Source organism: Crocodylus porosus, unplaced genomic scaffold (assembly GCF_001723895.1).
Source record: "Crocodylus porosus isolate Cpor-Errol unplaced genomic scaffold, CroPor_comp1, whole genome shotgun sequence".
In the NCBI taxonomy this organism is placed as follows: domain Eukaryota; kingdom Metazoa; phylum Chordata; order Crocodylia; family Crocodylidae; genus Crocodylus; species Crocodylus porosus.
The window spans coordinates 68,954,063-68,979,632 of record NW_017728948.1 but is presented as its reverse complement, the minus strand read 5'-3'; the positions used below and the strand labels follow the sequence as shown (position 1 = coordinate 68,979,632).

At 43.9% G+C, this 25,570-nt stretch overlaps 1 long non-coding RNA gene across 1 annotated transcript in view; it reads left to right on the top strand.

The window, feature by feature from the left end:
• Positions 1-21,093: 21,093 nt before the first annotated feature.
• The window catches only part of LOC109321896, a 22,346-nt gene continuing 17,869 nt past the window's right edge, over positions 21,094-25,570 (top strand). Inside the window, exon 1 of the long non-coding RNA XR_002104199.1 lies at positions 21,094-21,190. This is a non-coding gene — a long non-coding RNA (uncharacterized LOC109321896). The remainder of the gene's footprint in view (positions 21,191-25,570) is intronic.

The window sequence follows — 25,570 nt, the reverse complement described above, 5'->3', positions numbered from 1 at the left end:
AGATGGGTACACAAGTGGAGCCCAAGGGAACCTGACTCAGGAACTTGGTCAGAGCCAGGGCTGGAGCTGCTGCCATCACTGCTGCCTGGCAGGAAGGGGGCCAGAGTCACCAAGTGTTTTATGTCCTGGGCTGAAGCCATGACTGAAGACAAGTGGTGGCAGGAGGGGAAAAAGCACGGGTGGCTAAGTAGAAGGAACAAGGGGCAGGGGCAGGCAATGTGGGGCACAGGCACTGAGGTTTGGAGTACTTCACCCTCCCATTCTGACTCTTATTGCACTTTCCAGCTCCAGCCCCAGTGCCAGCGCCAGCCTTAGCAGCAAGCAGTGACAGCACAAGAGAGTGTGTCAGTGAGTGCAGGGCATTCCAGTAAACATAGCTGTGTCAGCAAATGTGGCAAAAAAATGAAGTGACATCTCCCTTCAGCAGCAGGGAACTTCAGCTGTTGCCCCTCTACACTGTTTGCTGCTGGTGACTTTGGAGCCAGAAATCTGCAAAAAAGGTCTGGGGGCAGGAGGGAAGCAGGAGGGCCCTAGGTGAAGTCCTTGGCAGTGATAACTATGTCTACTTGTCTTAGGCTAAGAGTCCAAAAACTAAGCCAGATCCAATAAACCCAATGTGTGTCCATTTCTGAAATGCTTGACCTTAGTTTCTTAAACCTCTGTTAATTGCTATAATTTGTACATTTATTCACATCTCTTTACTTTAATATCTCTAGCCAGCCCTAGTTTCTTTAGTGATCTTCTCATCTAAAAAACAAACAATGGCAGTTCAGATGGAAGGAGTTGTTTTCCATCTATAGTCATTTGAATCAGGCATCAGAGTACTCTTGACATTCAGCCTTTACCTTCTTCAAATTTTATTTCTCTCAGGCTAAAACCTGCACATTGTACCTGTTATTAGAAGTTCTGCTCCATCACATTACTCTAAGTTTTTGGAAACAGATGCAACACAATTAAAGCACATCTGTCTGATAATCTTAGACTGTCTAGGCCTAGGCTGTTTTGCTAATTTGGGGCAGTAGTCCCAAAGACTGACTTTGGGCTTGCCTGTGACCTGAGTCAAAGAGATTTAAAAGTATGTGTATGTGGAGTCAACCTTAGGGGTGTACAATGTGGTCAGGGGACTACCACCTGTGTGCACATGTGAGCAGCCTGCACTCACAGCAGCCCCCCACCAGCCCTGCTCTGGCCGATCCCTGCCCCAGGAGGAGCAGTGCCCAGCCCAGCCCACCTCTCTTGTCCAGCTGCTGCTCAGGAGGAGCTGGGCCAGGAACATGCAGGTGGCAGTAGTTGTGCCTGCCTGCCTGGTGTACCATACCACTATGCCTCCCTGCTGTATTGTGGCCTGTGCCCCTGTCTGCCTATCTCTGCCTGCAGCACTGCTACTGACCTGTGGTGGGAGGGGGGTGTCAGGGAGGGATGTTGAGGGGAGGGGAGGGGGGCAAAATACAAGTTCACCCAGGGTGCATTTACCCAAAGGCTAGCTGTATGTGTAAGTCTTCCTTCCCCTGGGGTCATACTCCTTTTCTAACACAGGACTAATGTGTTTACATTGTGACAATATTTAGTTTGGAGAATGCTCACTTAACTGGAATTTGCACATAGAGATTTTAGTGAGAACTACTAAAACAGAATCCAGTTTTATGTACTATACATATATATATAGACAAGAAACCATTCCCATACCCCAAGATACTGTGTAGTGTTTGTACAGTGTAGCTGACAACACCAAAGCTAGTTAGAAGGAAGAGTTTTGACAAAGCCCTGGGGCTAAGAATTTGAAGGTGTTATGAAATGCTGAATAGATTTTTTTTAAGACTGGAGAAAGATCTGGATAATGAGAAGAGATCTTAAAGCTTCCTTCAGCTGCCCCACCCTGTTTGCTTTCAGAACATATGTTTCATTGCCTCTTGTGAGCATAAATTAACACCATAACTGACTGTAACGCTGAATAGAAGACCTCCCAACACAACACTCCCACCACCAGGTCACAGGATAGGCATTAGCCAGCTGGCTTCTACAGCCCTTCTTTTGATATTAGAACCCTGGGCAGTGGAAACAGGAGGAAGAAAATAAGATAGGGATTGTGGCTTAGTAAGATGACCGCTTCTCTGGAATAGAAAAAGCCCTGAGTTCTGGCCTGGTCCCTTGCTCCTGCTGGGAAAGAAACTTTCCAGCGGCTGTCTAGCTGATATATTAAATGAAAGGTGCAGTGGCTCACTTTCAAGATCAGGGGAGCACTGGGAACAGTACTGGGCAATACATGACCTGTGTTCTGGTATTTAAAGCATGATGATGGGAAGTTTGGAGAGATGAAGGTTTAAACCAATTCAGTACAAGTGCCCTAACCACTGAGTTAAAATATCCATCCTTTTCATTTGTCAGGCTAGAATTTGGGGATTTTTTCTCAGGTACACATGTGTGGAACGTTCTACCTGCCTGGTCAGAATTAACTGACACAAGCTCAGTAGTTGCATGGACACTTATGCATCCATGTGGAGCAGGATCACAAAGTGCCTAAATACCCAAAATGGCAGCCACTTTGGCACATAAAGTGAAATAGGACATTGCATTGTCCCACTAATCTGATTTACTATATTTACTGCAGTCGAGGATGAGGTCCCCCACCATTCATCTTGGAGGGAAAAATGCCACACATCTTGGATTTGAATACAAGGAGTGGGGAAATACTCCCCCTGGCAGTGCGGGGTGGGACAAGGGGCAGGCTACGTTACTTCCCTCCCACTGGCTCCCCTGCTGCAGTGGGGGTGGGGATGAATTTAAGATAACCCTCCAGTGCTGTATTTACTTGAATATAAGATGAACCAATTAGGATAGGGGAAAAAAAAGCCCCTCACTTTGTATTTGCATACAAGGCAATCTCAGTATGCCTCAGTCTATCATTAAACTGCTGCCAAAAGCAGCATGTGTTCATTAATGGAAACAAACTATGAAGTTGATTAAATGCAGCCAACAGTAAGTATGACTATAAAATGCATGATCCACACTGGGCAAACATACTGATAGGAACTTTTTTATTTTTGTGTGTGGGGCTCTTTAAAAAAAAGGGTGGGGTGGTGTTTCCACAGGGAACCAACACCAAGCCTGCAAGTACTACAATACCAGGCCAGCACTGGGAGGCCCAGAGCCAGCCCTGGCCCCTTCCTCTTGGTACCAAAAATGTTTAATCTTAGCCAAAACTATTTGGAAAATCTGGAAAAAAATGTAAAAAACAAGCCCCCCCCACCGTTAGCATTTCATTGGGTTTGAAACATTAGTATCAGAATAACAAGTCAAATGTCTATAAGCTATTGATGAGGTAAAATGTCCTTGTGTTGTCACAGTAATCGAAAGAGCACTTTTCTGTATGTGTGGGGCAGAGTAACCTTTTCCATAGCAACAGGCTGGGATGTCAGACACGTAGGACTCATTTTGCTGCATGGGCCAGCAGGAAAAACACATTTAACTTAAGTGCAAATGCTCTCTTTTGAAAAACTGAAAACTTGGGGAAAAATGAAGCAACCTGAAAAGAGACATGTAGAAAATAATATTAAAATAAGTAGAACTATGTAGGTTGTAATAGACTGACTAGAATTAATAAACTCTAAAGAATTAAAGATAATACCATGTACTTCCACATAACAAAAAAACCTAGGATTTATCACATTTTGGGTACAGGACATTTCTTCTTTGTTTCTATAAGTTCACAAATTGCACTTTCAGTGGACAAAAAATTCAAGTTATATTCAAAGGATTAGCACACATAGGTAATATCCTAGTGTTTCAGATAATTTGAGCATTTGTTTATACAGGTTTTAGGTATCCATTGGGTAATTAGATGAATGACTATGGTTTAACATAGTTCACCATCAAGCTGACAAGTTCACTAGGATAAATGGAGTCAAGGTTAAAAAACCAGTATGATTTAGAAGGAGCGAAACTTCAGCCTAGAATCTGATCCTGCTCTTAGTTACACTGGTATAAATCAGAAATAACTCCATGCAAAGCAATTAAGTTACATAGGAGTACATAAGAGGTAAAGTGGACCACATATTTCCAAACCACACAAGTTCTGGAAGTCTAACTCCTGTTCTTACGTTATTTACGGTTTCTTTTAAACTCAGTTTCTGGGTATATATATTTAATAACTTAAAAAGCATTTTTATGGTCTCAGGCAAACATATAATTATACAATTTTTGAAACCTATATTATTTAATGTAGTGACCATCTCTTAGTTAAATATGTAATTATACCTCTTTGCTATTTATAGAGAATATTATAATATTTTTTAAATAAAAGTCTCTTGGATATGTATTAGAGATATCTAAAAATAAACATTTAGGTATTATTTTAGAAATACAAATGTTTTATTTATTTTTATTTGTATGGCAAGAAATCTATGGAATGACTTCCTTGGCTGAATAATGTATGTACCTATATCTTATTGAGCAAAAAACTGTGGGCAGTGTGTTGTGTTTGTCCATATTTAGGACATAGTATATTATGTGCTACAAAAATGTCTCAGTATGTATGGTGGAAAGTAGTTGGCATGAAAATCTAGGAGTACTTAGTTGACTTCTGCCTGCTTAACATCTAAGTAGCAAATACAAGCATTAGATACAAATGATGCTGGCCACATCCTGGTGAGAAGTGGGCAGTGGTGTCCTGCAGGGGTTGGACTCGGTGCTTGGTTCAGTACTTTTCAACATCTTTATTAATGATTTAGATGTGGGGGTGAAGGGCTCACTGGCCAAGTTCATGGATGCCACCAAATTATGGGGAAATGTGGACACACTTGAAGATAGGCTGCAGATACATGTGGACCTAGACAGGCTTGCAAGTTAGGTGTATTGGAATCTGATGAAGTTCAACGTTGAGAAATGTAAAGTGCTCCATCTCGGGATGAGCAACCCTCAACACAACTGCTTGCTTGGTGGCACCAAACTGACCAGCACCATGAATGAAAGGGACCTGGGGGTAATAATAGCTCACAGTATGAATATGAACCAGCAGTGTAATGCTGTAGCCAGTAGGGCAAATAATACTCAGGCATGCATCAAAACCAAGAAGGTGACTCTTTTGCTGTACTCAGCACTGGTGAGATTGCAGCTGGAGTACTGCGTCCAGTTCTGGGCACCACACTTTAACAAGGACTTGGACAAGCTTGAGAGAGTCCAAAGAGCCACCCATATTATCAGTCTTACATGGCAAGCTATACAAGGAAAGGCCGAAGAATCTGGGACTCTTCAGCCTGAAGAAAAGAAGGCTGGTAGCGGCTTACTGCTGCGCTAGGGCAGAACAACAAGGGCTAAGTGAGGAATTGTTCACCAGGGCACCTGAGGGGAAAACAAGGAGTAATGGCCACACATTCCTGGAAGACCGATTCAGTCTCAACATTAGGAAAAGCTTTTTCACAGTCAGGGTGTCCAGACTGTGGAATAAACTCCCTCCAGAGGTGGTGCAATCGCCTACCCTGGAAATCTTCAAGAGGAGACTGGACAGTCAGCTTGCTGGGATCACCTGACCCCAGTTGTCTTTCCTACCTAGTGCAGGGGGCTGGACCCAATGATCTTCCAAGGTCCCTTCTGACCTTACAATCTATGAAACTATGAATCTATGAAAGACAGTGGAGTGGTAAGAAATGAGGGGAAAAAACCACCTATGTCATGCTGGTTGTAAAGGGTAGAATTTCTTTCTGCTTCTCGTGAGCACTTCTTCCAGCAAGGATCCCTTTCCTCTTCCAATGCTTCCCACAATAGGCAAGATATGCATGCAGGGCTGAGAACCTGAGCATACCATCAAGCCATTTACCCACCTTTGTATTATTTTATACCATTGCCTTCAACATCTCAATCGATCAGAATAATCCACCACCTTCATTGAGCTAAATATAATTCCCATAATCCTACTTGCTATGTATAAGTTGCTTATTAAGAAATTATATTACATATTATTCCTATTGTCAACAACTTTATTTAGTTTTTGCCTGCAGTGGATTTCCACTGACTTCCTGTAAATTAAAAGACACTCCCTATCATAACATATGAATTTAAGTGGAAGTGCTGTGCCTTCCTACAGAAGTGTGAACATTAATGTATGGTGTAGAAAAGATGAAAAATATCTGATACATGCCCAGCATTGAATTTGTTCCTCCAGATATTCAGAACTTAAATTTTAGTAATTCAGTTCAACCTACACATTGATAAAGTCATATTTAAATTTCACACCCAGACGGAAACTTGGACTGCTAAATTTTAGCAATTTCTTTTATCTGCTCTATAAACCAATATGAAAACATGGCTGCATAATGTCATGCTTAGATTCTTGATTACTGTAGCTTTATTGGCAGCATTATGATAAGAAGATACTGTCTAAAAGATAATTCTTTTCAATAGAGAATTTCTGATTTCAACAAATGAAGTTGGAATGTAATGTCCAAGAATCCTTTGACTTAGAGCTGCTTAGTTTTATTTCATTTTCTTGGTCTTACTATACCTTGCACATGACTGACAAGTATATCTGCAAAACAATAAAATGTGAGAGAAAACAGTTGGCTAGGAAGTGTTCTTTTGCTGATGTATTAATTCATTTTACTTCTTATGTGATACCACCATCATGCCTAAGTAGATTTTATGAGAAGGCTCACTGAAGTGAAAATCAAGCCAATGAATTGTTTAATATGAACTAATGAAAACCAGATATAAAAGGCTTTCGTAACTGGTTTGGAGCTTTAATTGTCAAGCTGATGTAAATTCAGAGCTCTCCCAAGTAAAGCAAGGAGACTGCAATGCAGAAAATGGAATCACTTTGTGATAATTGGTTTTAATTAAACAGTCATATAAACAGCTCTGTCCTATGTGATACAAGTGGAACAGAAGGAGTTTTGCAAGGTAAGAGCTACATTTACTATAAGGCGTGAATAGAGAGAGTGCATTGTCATTTTTGTATTACTCTTCACTACATAGCATAACCAAACAGCCAGAGTGCTTTTCAGTTACTTCTTGATTGATCCATCTTGTGTCAATGGCACTTAGCGTGATTCACATACCAATTTGTACAGGAGCTTTACAATTTTTTTAAAATTTGAAATGCAAAAGAACTGTAACTGAGTCTATACTCACATATGAGCCACTTCATAAGACATTGTATGATTGTAACTTATTATTGATATTATTAATTTGTTTTGCAGTTCCTCCTAGGAGCCATGGTCAGGGGCCAGGAGTCCATTGTCAATATATTTTTACAGTTGCTAACCTGCTGCTGAAGTGAACCCCAAAATTTGCATTATCTAGATGCTGAAAAAAAAAATCAATGTGGACTTTGTGATCTGATTTGGATTTTCAGCAGATTAGTGAAAATCACATGGCATTGTTGCCTGTAGTGGCTTGGCTTACTGAACCTATTCCTGTTAAAGATGGTCAGATAAAACATTTTAGTTTACTGAAGAGGGACTGTTTGCATAAAGAATGGTTTCTGCTTTTGTTGAGAGTCCCGGATGAAAAAAGGGAAAAAAGATTTTAAATCCAAGGGTCATACAAGTTGGCTCCATGGGATAAATACTATCTTTCATGGACTCAGTGGATGTTGATTCATATTACTGCAAGTCTGTCCCACAGCAATCCTAGAGGCAGCAGTGGCTCAGTACATTTTATAGAACTGATTCTCCACTGGCTTATATTGTGTACCATGAAAAGTGCATGACAACTGGATGTAAAATGATATCATAGTGATTTAGCACTGTTTTACACCCACAGAGCATGCATATTGAATAGTTGTAAATAACTACAGAAGGCAGTAACACAGGAAAGAATCAGAGAATGTGTTACTGCAAATGCAGGAAATTTGTACCATGAATAGATATCCATGTTTATGAGGGTAAGAGCTATTGCAGAGTACTAACATTTCGGATCTTTGCAGACTCGGATACAGCTCTTTTCTCCTTGTGCCCTTGTGCAGTTATATTTGGCATATTTTGATGGTTAGGTTATTTTGTCATGTTCCTCATAAACATACAGTGTGCTGGAAAAAATAGCAGGCTAACCAACAAAAAAAGTTCTTTGTTAATGCATATAAAGCTACAAGTATATATAACCCATATGATTTCTTCATATCTACTGAACATACCAAAGAGAAGCTCATCAAGGTTATGCAGTTGGGTGGCAGATATTTCCATTCCTATGGCATTTATTTATATGTAGACTTTTCTATTTTATATTGTACTGTTATTTGAAGTATTCAGTAAGAGTCTAGAAGGATTCCCTCTGCTTCTTACAAGATACATTATTATAAGTTGAATGTACTTCTGAATCAGGATAGTGAAGCTTCCTGTTTTTCATCTTCTTGCAATGTTCACACATACCATGGAACATCCAAATACACTGATTCTGTTTTAAAAAAAAGACATCTTGTGCATTGTATTTTGGATCCCCCGGGCCAATTGTCAGTTCCCTCCTGATTTTAGTTTGTGTTGTGAAAAATTATCATTTTTCTTTGCCATGCAATTTTCACCACCAGATGGCAATACAACAGCAAGAGGCCCATTCTTGCCAGGAGTGACATAGACCAGAAATCCTTCACTTTATTGCAAGTTCAGGTGTGGTTCTCATGGACAGAGGAGGACATTGGCAAAGAATATTCTTTCTTTATTTCATTCTTGTCCTTTGAGTTTCTGTACATCCATTTACTTTTGTTTCCAAACAGAGCATTCATTTATGTTTTCTTTTTAAAGCAGACTCTTATTCCCTCTTTCATACTGTTATCATTGTGAGTAAAATAATAATAATGGCATGTATGCAACTTTTTATATTTTCAAAGTATAAGCATAATACTTTGGTTTGTTGTTGTGCAGTAGTAGGTATTCCATGTTTTACAGGGAAAGAAAAACAAGCAGGTGGGGTAATTAACTTGGCTGTGGATGCACAATGAGCTATGATTCATAAATTCCTTGCTACCAATCCTATATTACATCCACCAAATGAAACATCTGTCTACCTGCTCTCTACTTGTAGCCTCCTCCTGTATTTATAATCGTGTATTTTTCTTGTTCCTTTTCAAGCTTCAAAATCCAGTTTTTGGAAATCCTTGCTTTTGGAAGCACGTTTCTTACTTTATTTTATCTCAGAATAAGATAGACTTTTTCCCTACTTGTATTTCAAAGCAGAATTCTTTTATTGCACCTCTAATGCAGGGTTTTTCTTATTGCTACCTCTTTCTACAGTTCAAAGCAGGATTCATTGGCTTCTTGTAGTTCAAAGCAACATTCTTTCTCTGTAGTTTAAAATGAGGAACTGCACTTTTTACCTAAACCCAAGATGCTTTATTCAGCTCTTAGTAAACTAGACAGACTATGCAAAAATATGTCTACCATTACTGCTTCCATCTCTATTTCTCCATCTTTCTTTCTAAAGTCCTCTGGATTCTCTACTTCTTCTTACATAAAATTGACTGTGTTCCAAGTATATACATTTATAGTGTTTAAAACACTGAGATCCCCCCATTTTCAAATGTAGATACTGAGTTTGTCTTCATTTTGGGGATTCTCAATATGAGATGCTAATGCCACCAAAAATACCGAGACACTTGGGAATTAGCACCTGTATTTGAAAATATGCTCCCCACTCTCCTGCTACTTCCTGAAGTTTAAAATATTCTATCTTTCCTGTCACTTTGGAGAAAATCTACAAAATCAAGCATTTTCCTATCACTTTCTTCTCTTACTATAATCTTGTGCCAGCAAAATGAACAATGGGGAGGGGCAGAGGCAGGGAAGATGGTGATATCACAAGCTCTTTCCAAAACGCCATCTAATTCAGACTAAACTGTGTTATTTTAAATGTTGACAGTGCATCTGTGTGAGTTTCATGGTAAGAGCCTAGGCAGGCAAGGTTCTTTGGGTAAATTTGATATCTTTTATTAGTTCAACTCAGTTGGAAATGTCTTCTTAGCAAGCTTTCAGGCACAAACACCCTTTGTCAGGCTGAAGAATGGTAAGAGCCTGAAATTTCTGAAAGGACTTTTAAGGTAAAAATTTACACCACTAAGTTTTAACACTTGCTTATTCTACAGCTCAAATTTTCACTCTGCATATCATTGGAAAAAATTGTGCTGACAGAGTGCCATAATAGATTACAGTGCCCCACTGAAATTGAAACAAAGACTGAGAGCTATAACATGGATACAAATCTTTAAACCCACACAGCCCTAGGTAGAGATGCATGAAACTACAAAGATTACAACAGAATAAGATATTTAGTCAAAAACAAAATAATTTTTCCACCATTACCTTGCTATTTTTGGTCCTTTGGCTCATTTATCAACTGTGTATTGTATCAAATAGCCCATGGAACACAAGTGCTGTGATGATATGTGTTGATGACAGTATCCATGCCTTAGAGACATGACAAACTGGATAGTGAATGGGTCTGGGAAGTTAAGAGTTCCTATTCATTGTAGGTTCTCTTAGTTTGCCCATTTGTAAAATTAGTATAATAATCTCTATTTATCTGACCAGGTAGGCAAGGGAAGGATTAGAAAATTATTTACTGTAATTAATGGGCCGCATAGCTAATACAAACTTAATCCAACAGCAACATGCATTTTTAAATCCCCATAGGGGAAAGTACTATAGAAAGAGGTTTGCGTACTATTGCCTAGATTTAGTAGTGTCTTGACCATTATTGTTGTGGCGCACAATTGGAAATAAACATGAAATACATTTGGCGAGGGCCTACTCCTCACATTGGGTATATTGGTTTAGCACCATGCAGAACAATATTGAAGATGGTGCATGGAGTCCTCTCATTCTGTGCTTGGGGCATTGTTTCATCAATAATTGATTTTATGCCTGTTGGAGCACTGAAAGTTAGGTCTTGACAAAGTTCATTTCTCCACCTATTGTTCTTCCTGCTCTTTTTCCAAAGAGAAAAAGATTGCTTGTGAATGAGTTAGAAGCTCTCTTAGATTTGCTTTCTCTCTGGAGGAATGCATTTTAGTCACAGGAGTGTGACTGATAATGGCTGAAGAAACAGCATTTCAGCTCAAAAGTTTTGCTAAGCACTACTTTATGTATCACCTGAATATTCTCTGGGGTAAAACATGTTATTCTACTTGCACTAAAGACAAAGTGTTTTTTTAAAATGCAGCACATGCATTTACACACAGTCCCCCCTCCCCCTTGCCTTTGCTGTATAAAAGGTTGCACTTTGAAGAGGCGGATAATCTATATTTGTTTTTTGGAAAGATCCAGTGTATTCGTCTATGATTTACCTGCACTGTATTTACTAGTTACTATGTGGAGCATCTCTGGCTTTGAAGAAGGAGGAATAATTTAAAGCAGTGGCTCTCAACCTTTTTCCTACCAGGACCCATTTGCAAAGATCCTGCTCTGATCTGGTGCTCAAACTCTGTTCCCTGCCCTCCTTTATAATGCTGGTATCCTCCACTCCTGACCCATAGCCCTCTGCCTCCCCGCAGTTCTGCTGGAGGGGCCCCCCAGTTGCCTCTGTACTGCTTGGGCTGAGCATGGTAGTTCCAGCAGCTCTGGCTCATGAGGGCAGCAGCAGAGTGAGTCTGGTGCTGGCACAGGCTGGAGGGAGGAGGAGGAGAGACCTGTGCCCGCCCCCCCCTCCCCCCGACTGGGGCTGACGCACTGTGCCAGGCGGCCTACTCATGGCCTCTCCTGCCCCCCAAGCAATGTCTCCCAGCTGCCCTGCCTCCATGTGGATGGGCACCAGCCCTGATGTTACTAGCCTGGCCACGCAGCTTTCCCCTGCCCTCTTCCCCTACTGGAAGGGGCAGGCACCTTCCTGCCACCCCTCTGCCCTGCTGCAGCTTGCAGTATTCTTGTGATCCACTTTTGGGTCATGACCCATGGGTTGAGAAATGCTGATTTAAAGAGTCTATCCTAGAAGCTTTATGTACAGACAGGAGGATCAGGGCCAAAAACATGAAAAATGAAAAATACTGTTGAGTAGCAGCAACATTTTGATAAGACCTATCAACCATTTGGACTGTATCCAGAGAAGCTGTATCAGATAGTCAAAAATAGACTTTCTGGGCTCATCTACAAGGTGTCAATAGGGAAATCCCACAGAGTATGCCTTATTCTCACCTGCCTACCTGACTTGCAGACACATAGTGAGGCTGCTTAGGGTTTGTCCCCAGCAGCTACTCCTCAAATGTGCCAGGGACCAACAGCTTGAGAGAGCATTTGCTAGCAAGGAGTCTGGGATAGCTGCACTAATTAATTTTTGGGTTTGGAGAGCAACAGCATGCCCAGTCCTGTGCTCTCTGGGCTATGCTTCTCTTCAGTATAAACAAGCTTTCTGGAACCTAGGGCCCTTAACCTATTACTGTATCTCATGGAAGGATGATCACCATGGAAAAATGAGGTAAAACCTGGATTTTCTCATTTTAAGGAGAAAACCCCAGATTTTCTCCTTTATCAAAGACAAACATGGGAAATGATGGGTTTTCTCCTGCAGGCTGGCATAGTTCCATGCTCATGGACAGCCTGAAGAGTAAGTCTGGTGGGGAGGCCTCCATAGTAAGGAAGGGAAGGAATTGGGCAAGGCTGGGGTTGCTGCCCAGCTGGGGCAGTGCCTGGGGCTTGGGGCCTGGGGCTAAAATATGCAGCTCCAGGGGTCAGGTGGGGAGTGGGACGGGGTCATGGGTGGCTCATCCAGGGGGCAGCAGGGGAGCTGGCTCCCTGCTGCTGCATGAGTTCTGTGGGGAGCATGGGGGGTACATACCTCCCAGATTTGTTCGTGGGGTGGGTGCAGGCTGCCCTCTGTGGGCTTGGGCTCCCCACCCTGGTGTCCTCCCCCTTGGGCCTCTGCAGCCAAAGCTTTCCTGCCTGGTTTCACTCTTCCCTGCTATGCTGGGTCCCATCTGCTGTGCTGCAGAGGCCTTGCAGGGAGGGCAGCACAGGGGGAAACTCCAGACCCTTAGCAGGCAGCTGTCATCTGCCCTCCCCACCTCAAGGGCTCTGCTCTGGCTATGCTGCTTGTGGGGGAGAGGGAGAGGGAGAGGGAGAGGGAGGGGGAGCCAGGCTTCACACTCCACTCCCTGCATGGCCGCAGCAGCTGCCACCTTCTGTGGGTGGCAGCTGGGGTTCAGGCACTGCTGCAGGGGACTGCAGACCTGTGTCCCTGGCCCCATAGCTCTGGCAGCTGGGGGCCCCCTCTGGCAGGACCCAGGGGCTGGGGGGATTGAGTGGCACTGGCAAGGGCGGGGGGGATGTGGGTGGGGAATGAGGGGCACCATCAGGGCCAGTGGGCTGTGGCTTGGGAATGTGGGGCAATGGCATGGGCAGGGCACTGGCATATCAAGGCCACTCAGCGCCACAAAGTAGTGGGGATGGAGGGGACAGCCGCAGCTGGTCCCACATCCTGGTGAGTGAAAGGGGTAGGGGGAGCACTGATTTTCTATGACAAAAGCCCAAAATCAAATGCCAAAACTTACAGGTATACACTTTATTTTACTATTGTGATTGAAGTACAGGTAGGCTTCCAAATTGCTTTAAAATGGTAAATATATCAATAAAATATTGTGTTCAGCTGTTACCTATATATAGTGGCATTTCATTTTAACTACAGAAAAACATGAATTTTAGGGGTTTTAATCAGGTATTTCGTGATTTTTAAATCAGAGAATTTGCATTTTTTAAACAGAGATAACCAGAATCCCTGGTGATTATTTATTGGAGCTTTTCCACTGAAAACCCAGGAAAAAAAAATCTGTGACTGCATGACTATTAAAAAGATCTACATTCTACTTTAACTTGCATCTTCTTATGCATTCTCCAGACTCTTTGGTGAGAGTTAGACTCCCTTATATATTGGCAGAGTGGGTGTATAAAGGTGTAAGGGAATTTGACTAAGTAAAAAATCCTAGTTTGCATGACTTTGCATATTATTTCTTAACTGTGCCTTATGTAGGTACCTGACTACCTAATTAGGCAAGACTAACTAGCCTGAATCTGAACACCCTTGCATCAGTATAATCAAAAGTAACTGCTGGAGTGACTGGATTTGTAGCTGAGATCAGAATCAGATTCAGTTAGTATATGGGGGCATGTCCAGACAAGTATACACGTTCCTCTTGCCCTGCCTCAAACACCTTTGACCGTGCCCTGAGGAAACTGGAGGCTGGGTCCTCCAGGGAGAAGCTCTGGCTGCCTGAGCATCTCCATGGTTGGCCCCTTGCCCAGGTGCTGAAACATGTGGCCAGCAAGGTTGCATGTTCAGCACCAGGGCTTCAGTGCTGGTGAGTAAGGGGTCAGGGGGGGAGCTGGAGGAGGGGGAAGGGGACAGACCCCTGCTGGCCCTGCCCACTCCCACAGACCCCCGATCCATGCCCAGCCCCCCAGACTCCCCCAATCCCTGCCCAGCTGTACCCTGCCACCCTCAGGGCCCCTGTGTTGCCTGGCAAAGCTGGGCCCAGGCCAGCAGGACCCGGCATGCCGCATGGGGACCATGTGCTGTGCCCAGACGAGTCCTGCCAGCCCTGGGGCTGCTTCTGCTATGCTGGGCTCAGCCTGGCCAGGCAGTGCAGGGGCACCAAGGGTGGCAGAGCCCAGCTTGGCCCAGCATGTGGGAACTGTGTGCCATGCCAGGTCATGCCACCAAGGGCCAGGCCAGCCGGGCAACACAGGGACCCACAGGGCACAGGGCCAGAAGCACCCAGCTGGGCCTGGAACATGGTCCCTGTGCACCTTACTGTGTCCTGCCACCAAGGGCCTAGCCCGGCTGGCCAGCAGAGGGTACCTGAGAGCGGAAGGTCCTGCTACCAAGGGCCCAGCCTGGCAGCGGAGAGGCCCCAGGACCTGGCTGGGCCCATCACATGGTCCCCATGTGCTGCGCTGGGTCTTGCCACCATGGCTCAGAGTGCCCCACTCCTGCTACTGCTGCTAAAGTAAGTTATGGGCCCTGGGCTGGGGGGGAGGGCCTTACAGTGTGCCTGGGACCATGGGGAGCTGGGACCCTGGGCAGGTGGGCTGTTGCCCTCCAGGGTGCCTGGAACCCTGGGCAGGTGGGCTGGGGCCCTCCAGGGGGAGCTGGGACTCTGGGCAGGGGGGCTGGGGTCCTTCAGGGTACCTGGGACCCTGGGTGATGGGGCTGGGGCCCTGTGGGGGATAGAAGCTGTGGCCCTCCAGGGGGAAGCTGGGGCCCTGTGGGGAAGCATTCCATGTGCTGTGTGGAAGGGCTGCACCCTGTGGAGGCCAAGGGACCCACCCCTACTGAGAAGCCCTCTGAAAAGGTGCCCCACACCCACAGTCCCCCCAGCAATTACCCCAAACCTACCCACACACAAACCCACATCCCTCCACACTCACCCACTTGCCTTTCCCCATACCCCTTCCCACCCCCTTCCTGCAAACACCACTTGCCCCCATCACACACCCATCATGTGCAAAGAAAACCAGAAGTACACATCAACACATTTGGTATTTAGAATGTATTTTATCATGATGATAGAGACACTGTTAGGTTTCCACATTGCTTTAACATTGTAAATATACCAATAAAGCATCGCCCAACTGGTGTGTGTGTGTGTGTGTGTGTAGAGTGGTCTTTTGTATTAATTCTGGAAAAACATGGATTTTGGGATATTTTTAAAAATGGATTTGGGATGCTGCTGCAGCAGTCCAGCTGGCACAAAGGGTAGCGTCCCCAGGTACCAAGTGGCTGAGCCCTAGAAACTCTGGAGAGTGAGTAGTCTTGAGCTGGTTGCCAGGGCAGGTTTTTGTACTTCTGGGGCCAGGACAGGGCAGCTTTTTTTACTGCTAGGGACAACACAGGTGCTAGCCCTAGGCTCTAGCTCCCCCTGGCTGCAGATATGGAAGGAGCCAGGCAGGGTTATTTTGCCCCAAGTGGCACAATTTGCTCCGCAACAAAGTGCATGTCAGAGTATGTGCATTGAGGCAAAAAGCCCTGGCTCAAATTTGCACTGCTGCTATTTGAGCTGCTGCAAGTGCACATGCTTGCATGTGTGGATGCACCCTGGGAGTCCAAGAGAGAGTAACATACATGTTAAGAAGCCTGAAGGAAGGGGTAAGTCACACCATTTTTTACTCTATCTGAATTTGACACTTTTGGTTCAATAATGTGAAGAACAAGAGTGTCCTTGTCAAGTCCTGAAGATGTTCAGCATCACACAGGGCATTGTAAGAAAGAATTCTGGCCTTGTTTACCACCAGGAAACTGAAAGAAAAGCTCTACCTCAATTCCTATAATGAGTGAAGTCATCCCAGTCATGGTATATTGGGAGTTGGATAATGATGGAAGCTCACTGAGTTCTTTGGATGTGTTCTTTTACATGGTAAGCAATAGACTGTTCTGTTCTGGCAGGAAACAGTCATTATAAGAACTTCTTAGGTTTCTCTTTGTATCTGTAGATATGAGTTACCGATTTGCAACAAATAATTTGTCAAATTAATGTAGTCACTTTGCTTGTTTTGGAACTATTTTAAAATAAGTTGCAATGACTTCAAATTTACCCAGTTTCACAATTAATATTAGGTGAATGAATTTATTTAACCATGCAGATTGAATAGAAACAAGTTTGATCTTCAAAACTCAAACTGCATTGCTAAGTTATGACAGGTCAGATAAATCACAGGATTGCATTTCTGTTCTGTGATTGAGTGAGCAGAACCTTGCATGTGCCAAAAAAAAAAATGGTTTCTGTAAATACTCCTTCATTATGTGACTAACAACAGGAAAAACTTTGATTGCTCCAGTGCTAACATAGCAAAAGCACAAAATGGACATGACATGATGAACACAAAGCCAAAATAAATTTAAAAATTCACATGATTTCTCATAAAAATGGTTACATATGATTTATCCACCACAGTATCAGTTGGTGATACACTAAAAATGCTATGATTTCATGTTCTGTAGACCAGTTATATCATTGTTATATAAGTAATTTTACAGCACATACTCCTCATTTAAACTGATATAAGTGAGAGGAGAAACAGAGACATTAGAAATACTATTAAGCAATTCAGAAATTGAACTGCAGATGGTTCCAAAGCAAATACATGGTGGGGGTTGCAACTGATTTGTTGACTCAATCCTATAAATCCCTCTTTCAATTTAATCTAAAGTCTTGTTAAACTTCTGCTGTTTTCATGTAACACTTTGTGTGTGAGAGAGGCATTTTCCCATGCATTTCATTGTTCAGTTTTGTGGCTGCAGTAAATTTCAAGGCTCTGTAGTGATATATATCTGGCTTTTTCAGGTAAAACTAGAAAAAGTAAAACTGTAACTGTCAAAGGGTACTGAAAAGGTAGAAACACCAGTGGTAACATAATCGACCAAGTCTTTCTTATTCATATCTGAAAGAGTCCCACATTTCCCATTTTACTTTATTGAGGTACTTTTGATCTCCACTGCTTTCTTACAATCGTTTTATTATATATCTCTACCAGAGGGATAGCCAACTTACGTTTTGCAACCCTTCCATCCTCATTTCAAAGTTGTCTTACAAGTTAAATTAATTATATCATTTGGTATATTTGGCCTATTTGCCAGCCTTGGCTAGTGATCATCACATCCTCAAGAACATTCAGAAGAAGCCTTGGAGTATAGACTTGCGAGGATATACTGAGGTATACTGGCTGGCTGAAGCTAGGTACAGAAATTCAGTTTCCACTTGGAGAATTGCTAATCTCTTCAATTCAGTCTTTTTTCTCCCAGAGAAAAAAATGGCTGTTCTGGGAAAAAAATAAACCAGCAACAACCAGGGTTAAATTGCTTCTACAAGAGTTTCTTCTGTGAGGCTGAACACCTATACACTGGGTGCATCTACATGAGATATTTACTGCAGAGCTGACTAATTAACTCTATAGTAAAGTCTCTGTGTCTACATGTGCAGCCATATTAGGATGCAGTAAACTAATAAAACTGCATTATAAGACAGTTTATTATTACATAAAAAGTATAAATACAAGTATTGTCCTATATGATTCTTTAGTGCACAGCAACGCACATGTAGATGCTGATGGAGCTGGCTGGGGCACAAAGGAGCTTCAGTGCAGGGGCTGCCTGCTGGTTAGCCCCACACTGGAGCACCCTTATGCCCCAGTCAGTTTCTTCACAGCATATTGAGCTGGGTCAGGTTCAGCCTCCCAGCCCAAGGCTACTCTCTGGATCCCCTGCCAGCCAGGGCTGCTCTGACCCAGCTTAATATGCTGCAGTTCCAGGCAGGCATTCCAATGCAGTGCCTGGGATCAATAAACTCCAGCATGGTATGCACCAGAGTTTATTGTTGATGCACATTAATTGCATGTGTAGACACGCCCACTTTCCTCCAGCTTAACTCCCCCTGTGGAGCAGGAAAAGGGTCCTTGCCTTCCTAAGACTGTGGTCACCAACTTGGGAGCCTTGCTTCTGTGGCAAAATGGTCTTCCTTCACTATGCGCTACTCTGGGTCAGCCTAGAGCAGCATGGGACAAAACAGGCTCCTGTATTCCCACTGCAAACTTCCCAGAATCTTGCTCTAAAGGCTGAGTGATTTCCCTGTTTCCTGGAGCTATTCTCCTGCAGGGGGATAACTGGGAAGGTTCCCACCATAGGAGAATATTTCCTTCTTCACAATCAGCTGATTGGTGGGATGGGGGGAAGGGGAACATTCTTCTGGGGTGGGAACCCTCCCTGATAGTCTGTGACACCTGTTGCCTTTCAGCATTTGCCAGCTGCTACTTGACAGCTCACTTCCTTCTCAGGCAGGGGAGAGCAGACTGTCAATTAATAACTTCCTTAAGGACAAGGGTTTCCGAGGTAGCAGCCTTCTAGTGCCCTTTGTGGGAAACATTTCAGCAGGATAACCTCTGGAAACCTGAGAGAGCTACTTTTGCTTCTTAGGTAAAATGACATTGTTTTAATAGTGGCCCATTGTGGTGGGCAAGTATGGACCTGTAGAGATTAACTGTTTCCCTCTCTACCCTTTAGTATATCTTTCTGTAGTTAAGTACAAAGTGACTAAGTCTTTCCTCGTGCTACATTAAATATTATTTTAATTTACTTGATTTTTAAAAAAATACATATTTCCTACATGTGGAGTTCAACACATGGCTTCACAGATGATGTTGCCAGCAGAGCTTTGGCTTCTTCAACCATGGGGTGGTATTGCAGGAACAAGTACTGCTGGAAAGAGATGGGGTACACCTCATGAAATGAGAGAAGAGTGTGTTTGTGTACAAGTTTACCAATCTAGTGAAGAGGGATTTAAACTAGGTTTATCAGGGGATAGAGACAAAAGCCCAGGGGCCTGGACAAAAACTTATTAAGCAGAAGCAATAACAAAAGCCTTAGTAACATTCTCAGGGAGAGGATAGGACAGTCAGTTAGATACCTGAAATGTTTATATACTAATGAAAAAAGTATAGGGAACAAATGGGAAGAATTGGAGGTCCTACTACAAGAACAGAATCATGAGGTAATTGGAATTACAGAGATGTGGTGGGATAATTTACATGACTGGAGTAATACCATGGGTGGGTATAGCTTGTACAGGAAGGATAGCTAGGGAAAAAAGGAGGAGGTGTTGCCCTATATATCAAGGTGATGTACACAAGTTTAGAGGTGCAGTACAAAGTGGAATGTAAAGTTCAGAGGGGAGAACAACACAGGGGATTTCATGGTAGGTGTCTGCTACAAGCTCCCAAAAGAGGAGGAGGTGAACGAGGCCTTCTTTAAAGAACAGGCAGAAGTTTCCAAAATAGTAGGTCGTGGTTCTCATGAGTGATTTCATTTATTGAGACATCTGCTGGTAGGGGAACACAGTAGTGCATAGGCAGTCCAGCAAATCTGTGGAGGGCATTTGGGATAGCTTTTTGATACAGTTGGTAGACAAGCCAACTAGGGGGGAAGCTCTTGATTTACTGCTTGAAACGGAGGAATTCGTTGTGTGTGTGAAGGTGGAAGGTAACTTGTGTGATAGTTCCCATGATATGATGAGAGTTCAAGGGCATGTGTAGACGACACAGGCATTAATGTAGAGTGCCTGAACATTTTAATGTGCCTTTTTTGGTGCGGTGCATTTTTGTTTGCATGACACAGTGTTTGTGTTCGCACAAACGATGCTTTTGAGTGAATTAAGCCTCAAGTGTCATTCTCTGCACAGTTCAGTAGGGGGAATCAAATACCATTTTACCCCTTAGAATGTCTTTCCTAATGTATTACAGCAGGAGGTGCATGTAAACCACCTGGTGTCCCCAGTCCCGACCCCTGGACTCTCACTGGGCAGTTCTGACTCTCACTGGGAGTCCCCCCTGAGCATGGTCATGGTTACCCCCAAATTCTTGTCACTTGCCCCCACCTATGCTTGGTCAGTTTGGTCTCTCTCCATCAGTATGTTATCCCAAAGACCCCATCCCAATCCCAAAGACAAGCTGTGTGAATCCTCCCCTCCCATTCCTTTCTCTTCCCATCCCATCAGGTTACAAATATATGTGTTTTTTTCATTTACTAGAGCTGCTATCATAACTGCTATGATATCCTGGAGTAGTGGGTGGGTGGGTAGGTAGGTGGGTGTTTGTTGCTGCTTGGTTGATTGGTAATTGCTGTTCATGTTGGTGGTGGCAAGCTCTTCTGGCTTTTTTTTTTTACTACTTTTCCCAGCATTCCCAAGCTCATTGATCTTTGTACAATTTCTGATGGGGGGCTCCCATTGGAACCCTACCATTCCCTGCCCAGGTACACCATCAATCTGTTTGTGTAGTGCCACATACAGCTTTTGGAGGTTTGTTGTGAATTGTTTTATAAATGTTTTTAGAATGTTTTTCAAATTGTGGCTTGCTGGTCAGCTTGGTTCCCCACCTGTCCAGCCTACCAAGAGCTATAGTATAGTTATCCTTCCTTCTCACCCATGCGTGTGTGGGGGGGCTCATTCAGATATGATTGACAGTGCATAACCACTCACAGTCTGGAAGCAGCAAACCTCTAGCCGAGTCCAGATTTCCTCTCCCTTCCCTTGACCATTCTCCCTTTCACCCCCTGTCAGCAACACCTCATGGCCCTGTAGACAGACACAGATTGAAAGTGTAAAAAAATGAATTTATTTTACAACAAAGCACTAGTGTTGTTGCCAGCAATATATCCCGCCAGACAATCACGCACAAGGGCCTCCTGACCAGCCTTTCCTTGAGGATATCTCCTCAGTCCCTGTGCTGCTGCTGCTGTCCCACATGTCTGTTGCCAGGCCACTGCCTGTTGCGCTTCTTCCCACAACTCCTTGAAAACCTTGCTGTGGCTCTCACCGATATTGTGCAGCATGCAGGCTGCCACGATAAAGGCCATGATATTTTCTTGCTCCATCTTAAGCTGGTATGTAGGCACCCTCCACATCCTTTCAACTGGCCAAACACACATTCCCTGGCCATCCTGCAACTGTGCAGGCGGTAGTTAAAAGCCAGCTTCTTCGGGTTGGTCACATTCCCTCCATAAGGCTTCATGATCCAGGGCTTTAGTGGGTAGGCAGCATTTGTTAATATAACTGGGGGAATGGTGACACCGCAGATCACTGTCTGCTCCATGCTGGGTGTGTAGTATCCTTTCTCCATGAAGGCAGGCAGAGGGGAGTTTCTAAAAATGCGCGCATCATGTGTGCTGCCAGTCTACTCAGTATAAATGTTCATGAACTGGCCCCAGTGGTCTACCATGGCTTGCAGGATTATGGAGGCATGTCTTTTCCTGTTTGTCCTCCCAATCCCCGCAGGGCACAGCACTGGGATGTGAGTGCTGTCTAAAGCCCTCACGCAGTTAGGGAACCCCTTCTCATTAAAGTTATGTATGATTTGCTACAGATTTGCCAGGTGGATAATTTTGTTTGCAGTGATCTGCTTAAGCAGCTGGCATACCTCATGAGTTGACAGCCTGATCATCTAGGCAGCCACATCAAACTGCTCTGCAGTGTAGTGGAGACTGGATGAGCTGGCCAGTTTCATGATGGCCATTACAATCCTTTTGTCTGGTGAGATGGCCTGACACATGTTAGTGCCCTGCCTCACAGTGTGGGGCACCAGCATCAAGATGATACAATAGAACATCTCTCTTTTCATTTGGAACATCTTCAGCCACTGTTGGTTGTTCCAAGTGGCCAACATGATTCACTCCACCAGTCTGAGCTGCTCTTGCAGGCCCATACCATGCTGATTCTGGTCCTCCTCAGGTTTCTCCACAGAGCCCAGTCAAATTCTACATCTTCACTTTCCTCTATGTATTCCAAGTCCTTTGGGTACCTGTATCTTCTTATTGTCATTAATGCAGTTAATGCAGGAACACAACTTGCCACTGAACACTGTAGCACAGTTCCTATCCTTCTCAATCATTCCAGCAGTAATCCCTAAGTAAACAACATTTGCAGAAGCAGCACTGCCACCTCCTTCTCCTGCTCCATGTCCTCCTCCTGCTCCATGTCCTCCACGTCACGTATTTCATCCTCATTTTTCATTTTGCCCCTTTCTGTCAGCAGCGGATTCTCACCCATCTGCACCAAGCAGGGGGCAGGGACTGCAGGGTGTTGCATGGTCTGGAGCTTTGTGTAGCTGCTTTTTCAACACTTCACCCCGGCACCCTGGGACATTGGGGCTTTTGTACATCCTTTCATCCTGAACTTAGCAGCCACTGGTGTTCTGATGTAATCAAGCTTGCAAACAAATAATGTTTTGCCTACTCCTCTCCTGGTAATGTAGTAGGCTACTCAAAACTTTTGCCACTTTAGAGAAAACAGGCTGTGTTTCTGTAATAAAATTATTTTGCACAAGCAGGCAGGTAGGTATTGATTTTTGCAACATTCTGGGCTATTGAGAAGTCATCCCAAAGTACAATGGCCTTATGTAACCCATCACCAGGTCTTTTCTGTTGTTAACGGAGTGCTTTATCACCTTTGGGTGTTTTGACACTTACAGGTAATGACTTCAACAATCCTTGGAATTTTCCCAGACCCTCATGCAAGCCAAGCCTGAGTATAAAAGTGCCCCCCTGCAAAATTTGCCAGCCCCCTTTCACAAATCGCTTGTGCTGTTGACCACAAACTATTTCGCCATGTCTCAGAAAGCCAAGGCCAGTAGTATGGAGCTGGTGGCCCAGGAGGCTGATACGTGAAACGCCTGTGGACCCAACTGGACCCGGGCAGAACTGGAGGACTTAATTGACATTTAGTTGGAGCAAAGGATCATAGACATGCTAGAAAATAGGAAGAATAAGCCTGTTTATGTCGCGATCACAAAAGGCATGCAGGCGCGAGGGCAGAATCATGACTGGATGCAGATCAAGTCCCTGAGATCAGCACTTTATGGAACCAAAGATGCAAACTCTCATTCTGGGGCAGGTCACACAATTGCCACCTTCTATGACAGCTGTCCATCATTCTTTCCAAGGATGTGGGTGACACCCCAGGTATGGAGACATTCAGCAGTGGGGTTGGGCTGGAGGAGGAGAATGAGGAAGAGGCAGCAGCAGCCCTTCCTGAGAGTGAAACCATGAGTATGTCTCAGCTGTACAGAGATTGCTCCCTGCTTCCTGATGACCATGAGTGGCAGGAAGAACCGTTGGTCACCATACACTTGGTGCCACTTAGAGACACCATGGAGAATTTGAAAGAAGTGGTTGACTAGTCCCATGTTGAATTACAGAGGTCACAGGACACTTTCAATGATGCCTTTCAGAGTGTGCAAAAGTACCTAAATAAATGGGTACGAAACCTGAAAGGGAAAAGTCTGTCTGCTTGTCTTGCCTCTGTCCAAGATAAGCGGACAATTACAGCTGAGCCTGTTCCCCCTAACTCAGTGGGGTCACAGGAGGGCTGTATGACTGCCAGCAGGGCCAGGAGGGTGCCACTGCATTTCCGGGAGATGTGTGGTTCAGGGTCATGCTGGGGTGAAGGTAAAGAAGTAACTGCTTATAATAGTGTATTGCAAACAATAAAACCTGATGGTTTCCTGGCTTCCTATGTTTGCTTCCATATCCATCCTTACACTGCTTGGTTGGGAAGGTGGATTTCATTCATTGGTTGAGTTCATTTCTCTGTTTGTTTTTTCCTGCCTGATATACACTTATAATATAATAACAGGTAATACTAATTATAGGACAGGTGTGCAGCATTAATAAGTTAGTGCATGGCAGGATTTTAAATAGTGTGCAGCCACATGTGCACACCTTGGAGGGACCTTTGCCTCCAACCATGTCTGGGGGCCCCCACCTGAGGACATCCCTCCCTCCCTCCCCAACTAAGCTTTGTGGGTGGGTTTGCTTTCTTTCTTGCAAGAAAATGCTGCTTGTGTGGTTCTAAAATGGAATGTGATGGAAGTTTGCAATATTGAAAGTTTGCAAAATTGAAACTTGCTCCAAAGTTTCAATTATCAGTAACCAGGAAGGGCCAGTAATGAGGAAAGGCAAGTAACCACACTGGCTATCTGCCTGCATCCCTCCCTCTGGTCCTTCCACCATGCAGCCCTCACTCCAACCATATAATTTCAAGGGCTTATTTAAGGGACCTTGGGAGCATATTGTGAATTGGTGTTTTATCCTATTGTATTGTGTTTGCTGGCAATGGCCATACTGTAAAAAATATATTTACCAGTTGACTACCAACAGCATTGTTGAGTAAAAAAAAGTCTATGCTGTTTTAGATTTTTTGTGATTTCTCAGTCAAATTGATTGCAATTCAATTTACTGTGAAAAGAATAAAGATGAGGAATAAAATAAAATAAAAATTCTGGTTTGTACTTGGTCCTGCTTGATTTCAGGGCACGGAGCTGGGAGCAGGGGAGTCGTTTGCAGCTGGCTGGGGCAGGAGTGAGTGCAGTAGCTTTGCAGGCTGGACACAAAATTGACCAGGGCCCATGTTTCAGATTGGTTAGCCTCCCTTCCAGGCACCTCAATAATATGTCTGGGGGTAACCATCTGCTGCATAACTCTTCTGGCATCTCTATAAGGAGAAGAGTGCTTTTTGAAACCATGGCCTTAGCTAAGTAGCAGCTCCCTGCTTAGATGAGACCCATTTTTGAGGACAACTGATGAGGACATGCCAAAACCTAGTGTAGGAGAAGCAGGTATTACAAATTTCTTGAATTTGGATGAAAAGAATTTCTCCCATAATGATGCTTTCTTTTGAATGCACTTCAGTCTGGAGAGGCCTAGAGGTAGCTGAAGAGACTACCCTGGGCTCTCTTGGGAGTGCTGCTCCTCATTTCCATCCTTCTCCCTGTTCTTTGAGAAGACTGAGAGGAGAGATATAGTAAGACAAAGCAATCCTGAACAAAATCTGATGAGCTCTCTGCAGGGGGCAAGCAGGTTACAACAGATTGGGGGTGGGGGACATATATGGTCTTCAAACCTGGCTCCGAAAGGTGCAGTATGCAGGATTTTATAAAGAAAACACTGCATTGCAAAGAAAGCATTGAAAAAAATTTTTTGTTTGCATCACATTGTTAGAAATATTATTAAAAATGCATTATCAATAGCTGTTAGCTCCCATCAATAGTGTTGTCCTCTGAATAAGCACGGCTGCCAGCCCTCCTTGTCTCCTTAATGAGAGAGGGAAGGGGGGGGTTGGAAA